This window comes from Austrofundulus limnaeus, unplaced genomic scaffold (genome assembly GCF_001266775.1).
Source record: "Austrofundulus limnaeus strain Quisiro unplaced genomic scaffold, Austrofundulus_limnaeus-1.0 Scaffold22, whole genome shotgun sequence".
NCBI lineage: Eukaryota > Metazoa > Chordata > Actinopteri > Cyprinodontiformes > Rivulidae > Austrofundulus > Austrofundulus limnaeus.
The window spans coordinates 352,092-359,005 of NW_013952424.1; positions in this window are offsets into that span (position 1 = coordinate 352,092).

Genomic DNA, 6,914 nt, shown 5'->3' on the forward strand with positions numbered 1-6,914 from the left:
TAAACAGGCGGTGCTTTGTACCAACAAATGTTTAGGCAGCTCCACATGACTACCAGAGGAAATTCAAGGATTTCTCAAACATGCATGAATGAGTCAAAACAACAATCTGGTTATGTTTTGATGAGAGATTGTTATCATAACACACACACGCCTGCCCACCCCCACACACATCCTTTTAGTGTTGTTAGGCAAAATACTGAATATGTTAATCTACCAGGGTGTGCATGTGTGAATGGGTGACAGTGACTTGTGTCAAAGCATTTTATTTTTTTATTTTTTTGGCTAAAATGGTAAAAACTGTCCAAAGAATGAGATATTTATCTCTATGAAAGCAGGATAAATGGCATTTTACTGGTCTGATCTGATATAAGTAATGAGAAGAAAGAAGCAAATGTTGCTGCTTTGTCAATATGGGAGGGGTCATAAAGACATTTCCAAACAACTAGGTGTAGATCATTCTGTAACGACTGATAATACTGGCAAGTGAAAAATATTCTAGAGAGGTATCATTCTTTCTAGACGTGATGGTCCAAACAAGTTCATCTCAAGGTCAAGTACATTCTAAGATAAATTAAATATATGAAAAACAATTTAACAGCTGCATCTCTGATAGTGTGCTTAATTTCTTAACAATATGTCATCATATAATGACTGAATAGTGTTGCTGGTTTGGAAGGTTTATCAAAATAATTTCTCTTTCATTTTTATGTAACTTTCAAAGCCTGAGTCTCATTGGTTACTGAACCTAAACTAGCCCAAAAAAAAAAAAAAAACTGAAAGCAAAGCTAATAATAAAAAAGATATCAAATATACAAAAAGCAACATTACCAAAATCAACAAAACAGTACACTGTATGGGAGCTGAAAGTATGAACAAAATCAAATTTTAAATGAGTCTATATGATACGTATATAAGATATGTGATGAATGGCCTCATATTATAAAACCAAGGCTCCCTGTGTCATGACCTTTGACASTGTAATCGGTAAGACCAGATCTGCCAATATCAACTGCCGTATAAATGTGTAGCAGGTCAAAGAGTCAGAAATTTATTTATCAGACAGATCATATATTAGGTTCAAAATGTGAGAAATTTTATTTTTAAATCAATCTAAAATCTATCAGAGAGCCAGTGATGGGAGGTAAGGATGGAATTGATTTGATCATTCCTTTCTGTCTTATCAAYAAATGCAGCAACAGCACTCTGAAGCAAGACTAGAAAAATCGATACATTTAAAGCTCTATAGAAAAAAATATAAAGTTATAGTTTAATAGAGTTAGACTAACAAATGAATGAGTGAAAATGAACACAAAGGCAATGTGGTAAATGTGAGAAAAGTCATTATAACATGAAATGACATAAAAAGGTAATAAAAAAACAAAAAATGTCATCAGAAAATGCATGAAATGGCAATGCATTTCAAATCACTTTCAATATATATTTTTCTAATTTCTTTAAAGTGATAATTATTATTGCTTTATTATCATCTGCTTCAGTATCGCATGTGTAAACAATGGTTCATCTCAGGTAGTTTTATAAAAAAAGAGTTTTGGTATTTATATGAAAAAAAAAAACAATTTGTGATACTGCCTCAGAATGTGGGCACAGTGAAAAACAATTGCTAATAATTTTGTTCGGAACAGGTTTATGAAGCGGGGCGGCACGGTGGCTCAGTTGGTAGAGCTGATGCCTCTCAGCAAGAAGGTCACTGGTTCAAATCCCGGTCCGGGGACCTTTCTGGGTAGAGTTTGCATGTTCTCTCCGTGCATGCGTGGGTTCTCTCCGGGTACTCCGGCTTCCTCCCACAGACCAAAAACATGACTGTTAGGTTAATTGATAACTCTAAATTGTCCCTAGGTGTGAGTGAGAGAGTGAATGCTTGTTTGTCTTGTTTGTCTCTATGTGTGGCCCTGTGATGGACTTGCGACCTGTCCAGGGTGTACCCTGCCCCTCGCACTGTGACTGCTGGATATGGGCACCAGTGACCCACGCGACCCWAAGGAAGAAGCGTGTACAGAAAATGGATGGATGGATGGAGGTTTATGAAGCAGTACAAATTGGCTCAGAGCAACACTGAGAGCTGGAGGGTGACGAGTTAGTTGAAAATCAACAACTACGTGCTGCTGCTGGCTTAACTATTAAAGTCCCCATCAGTGAAAGGTTACTGTGAGCAGTACTGACAGATCTGCCTACGAGCCTCTGACTGGCATGCTTTACTCACAGCGAAGGGTGAAGGAGGACAGAAGAACTCCGATTTAAGAGGAAGTCACAAAATGATGACAAAAACAACTGATTGAAGAGGTGAGACAACGGGACAAAACACGTGATGAAATAGAACGACTGAAGAAAGGTGAAAGGGGGGAAAAAACAAGAGACATAGGTGCAGAATGAGAACAAAACAGAGAACATCAAAGGGTAACAAAAGGTAACATAAGGACCTAAGCTATCCACAAATAGCTGCGTCATGCTGAGTCACTGTCCTGGAGTAACAGCTTCCATCAAGTTACCAACAGGGCAAAAGATGACAGTATCAGCCCAGCTCAAAAACACACAACACAATTCACTTTTATCATACAGAGAATTTGGCATTACTGAAAGCAACCTTCAGGCTTCATAGCTCTGGTTATACAACATTAAGGAATCTGCAGGCAACTTTTACTGACTCAGCAGAACGTTTGTATTAAAAATGGTAAAAAGAACAGATGCTCTGAAGTTCAAAGCTAGCTTTTCATTAGGAGCTACTTCTTGCTTTTTATTTTGTCATTTGTAAATCTAATAAATAAAATAGTAGCGTTTTTGTTTGCGTCCTTACCTAATTGTTATTTTGTTTTGTTTGTTGTGTTGATTTTGCCTTCTCTTCCTTTATTTTCATAAAAATACATTTGATAAGCTGAGAATGCAAATTGATTTTGGTTGAAATTATTACTAAAGTAGTTTCCTTGTGAACAAATCTTAAAATAACTAAAGACTGAACACAGAACATTTATTTCAATGATTTAGTAAGCCCTGTGTGAAAATCTGTCATGAAAAATGTAGCAAATTTATTGATTATTTTTTAAGAAATAATGTTCTGCGAGACATTGGGCCTCATGTAAGATCCGTTTGTACGAACAGATTTGTTCTTAAGTTGTGCATTTTCTTGCAATGTAAGATTTTTTTCAGATATGAACAAAATTCACAACCTGTATTTTACTTGCAGTCAGTTTGCTGTTATCCGGACTGATTCCCTTTCTTAATAACTTTATATTTCACTAGTTTGAAAATACTCTATTTTGATTAGAAAATAAATTACACTCTACTGTTATGTTGACAATAGGCTATTCTGTTTGATATGGAATTATAATTTTAAATGTATTAACGTAGCCTAAATGTATAATTTAAATTGGCTACTAATGCTATTGTATAACACAACAATATTAATCATATAAACAGCAAATCAACTTAAATTTTGCAGAAATTTTAAAGGCAAGATATTATTTTGAAGCTATTTTCATATCAAACTTTTTTGTCTTTATTTAAGTGATTCATGTCAACCCCTTTAGACGTCTACCTGTGACCCTAAAAATTCCATAATTTTCAGTAGCAGCAGAGATAACAGTGCCTGCAGAGCAAATCAGGACAGGGAAATGTGGATAACTTATTTCTAGCAGCAGGTTGGAGTACTAGTTGAGGGTGGTTATTTAATTTAATTTGATATTTATGTCACCGGTTAGTCTGGCCTTCCTACGCAGTTCGCTCAATTCTTGTTTCCCTTCACTGCTGCRTCTGGGATTTCTCCCATAGACAAGGATTTCTTCAGGAGAATTTTCATCTGGGCCAATCAGAGATCAGAACGTTGATTTTCTGCACAGTGTCTGCTTGTGAGTTTAGCATACGGCAGTGGAGGAAGTGAATGAAGCCAGTCCGTGTTGAYAAGSCTTCCAAATTAAATTAAATTTGTCTGCAGCTCTCACTTACAGCYRTCTCATTTGGCTCGGTACTTTTCTTCTCAGTAGGGTTGTTTACAGCGCACGCAATTTCCTGTTAGCTTCTTAGCTTAGCCTCTTTCACAGTGAAGCTGGTGTACACATACTGTACGTCGCGGCCAACCGAGCTAATTGTTTTAAACTTCAACAGAGGCCACACCTCCAGCAAGAATCGCTTCTCTATAACCAAGAGTCCAGACCCTCTGTACGAAGCAARGTGAAGGACAAGGATTTGGTTTTAACCAGGCTAGTGACCAGTGGTTTGTAAAGTCACTATTAGTAGCAAMCCACAGACACATCATTAACATTAACTGCAGCTGTCATTTATTCTCATTCCTTTGCTTTAGTAGGTCTTTTACTTCCACAGCTGACTAAAATACCTTTTTTTCTGAATCTCTGCGAGCAGGACGTCAGTCTCCGAACTTATGAAGTTCTTTCTTTTACTTTGATTCAGATTCAGATTCAGATTCTCTTTATTGTCATTCAAACATTACATCAGGGATGCCATSTAGAACGAAGTGCAGTTACAATCACCAATGCAAGAAAAAACACACCTTACAAACCATGGGGGAACAGGTGAACAGGTCATGTTAAAGRTCGCGCAACCTTTAACAGGTGGAAATACACAATAGGAAAGTTGAGTTTAAAAAATTGCTCTGATCTTATGTTTACATCAGAAACATAAGATCATWTGTACAAAAAACGACTCGCAATAGAGCAAGACAGCCTGGGGCAGGGAGGGAGCTTAGGTCAGATAACACAAGATGGGATGGGGATCAGTGGAGTCGGTGACGTTGAGGGTGGGTCTCCATATGGGACCCGACCATAGCCCCCCCAGAGTCCAGAGTCACATGATGTTATTGTCTCTTGTTCGACCTGCCAGAGTTCAGAGTTACCTCTCCTCGGCCTTGAGTTCACAGACCAGGTCCAACATGGGTGATGGRGGTGGGAGGGAACCAAGCCCTTGTTGACATRTYATCCTTGGGAAGTTTCAGATAAGCATGGCTATCAAGGCCATGCCACATGGGAGCCAATAGATAAATACACTTGTTTTGGGACAAAACAGCCTAGTATTTCCTGCTGCTTTTAATGTCTTTACTGCATCTCTGAAAGTGGTGAAAAATTCCAATCAGCCGAATTCAGGGGTACTCCTCTCCTCTTCACCGTATGGCGCTTCACCCCAATGTGATCCTACATACAGTACCAGAGGCCCACTCCTGTGCTGCAATCCTCGTCAGAATCACATCCAGTTGGCGATTTATCTCCCCAGCAACTGAGTCTGTGTGCTCCCAGCCCGGCAGAAACCTTCCAGTGCACCCAACAGCTTTTCAACGGCCCAGACCGCTGTTAGGGTCGCTTTCACTTTTCGATATACAGTATCAGGAATCCACCTCCAATCAGCAGAAATCCAGTTTTCATTTCAATGAATGGACACTTCCTGGTATGTGGGGCAGGAAGTGTACGTAGCCTTATGTGGTATTATTGAGGTGGTAATTATGCTAATTTCCTTTCCTCCTGCACCTGAACCTGAATACCTACAGGGGGCATTCATCACGTTTACGCTGCTCATTTACACACTTTTCCTGAAGTAAGAAGCGTTTGTTGAATCTGACCTGACATGTAAGAGCCCTTCATGCAAAAAATAAAATAAAATAAAATAAAATAAAATAAAATAAAATAAAATAAAATAAAATAATAATAATAATAAAAAAATAATAATAATAATAATAAAAAGAGAGAGATTTAGGAATTAAAGACAATAATACAAAAATGTTTTTGCATGAGGCCCAATGTTCTCTTCAAAAAAACATCTCAGTGTTGGGAGCTCTTGTTTGTTTTTATGTTCTTGTTTGAGTCATCTTTATCTCTTTGTCTATGTTTGTTCCTGTGTCGTTTCAGTTTATTGATAGTCATTTATTTGTGTTACCTGTTTAGCTTGGTAGTTTTAGACATTAGTTTTCCCATGCTGTCCATCACACACCTGCTGTTCATTTGTAATCAACTCACCTGTTTCTACTCATCAATCACTCCACCCAGTTTATTTAAGCTCCTCTGTTTCTAGCTGTCACTGTCAGATCAGAAGTAGTGTAACTGTTCTCTTCAGCTTTAGTGTTTTGATATACACATGCCCCCAAAAAATCAGCAAAATAAGTATGACCAATGTAAAATGAATGAATCTGCATCACATATATTTATTGTGATTGAATGAGAGATAAAGAGGAATGCAACTTGTAACATCATAAACAAAAAAAGTGAGTTCTGGCTCAAGATGAAGCAATATCCTGCTGCTCAGTGAATAAATCAGAATGTAATGCTCACGCTGCATGCACAAAATCTGAAATAGCCTTCTACTGTGTGCACTCACAAAAAAGAAGAGGCACTTCATTCGAACAGTACAAGAACCAATCGGATCAGATCGCCAGGGGCAGTGAATTATCAGACTAATTTAGCCTCCTCTTTGCTCTCCTTATGTTATTTCTGTGCAGCCACTCATGAAGGAGTAAACCAAATACTCCACTCATTATTGCAAGGCACATCATTAAATGTTAATGGCGTAGACATGCTGACACCATTAGGCATAGGGAATTTGGGTAATGTACTATAGAATCATTTGTGGATTTTCAGACTCCCTTCCCGTATTATTGTATGGGAACAATGTACAGTACATTGCATTGGATCATAAAGAGATATACGTTGTGCTACTTTTAATAAAAATGTGTCATTGAAGCTTTGTTAAAATGACTCTTCCTCAATCAGAGTTCATGCTGGTAGGTGAGATTGATGTGATGAGACTTCACTAATAACAGATGACTGCACCATGTGATTCAGCACAGCACAGCATCTGAGGGAATGAGCTACAAAAAATGAAAATAAAAGAAAACCCTCTGACCTGTTGTTGAGGTTTTTGTGTTACGACTGGATTTTATCAAACTATATATATATATATAT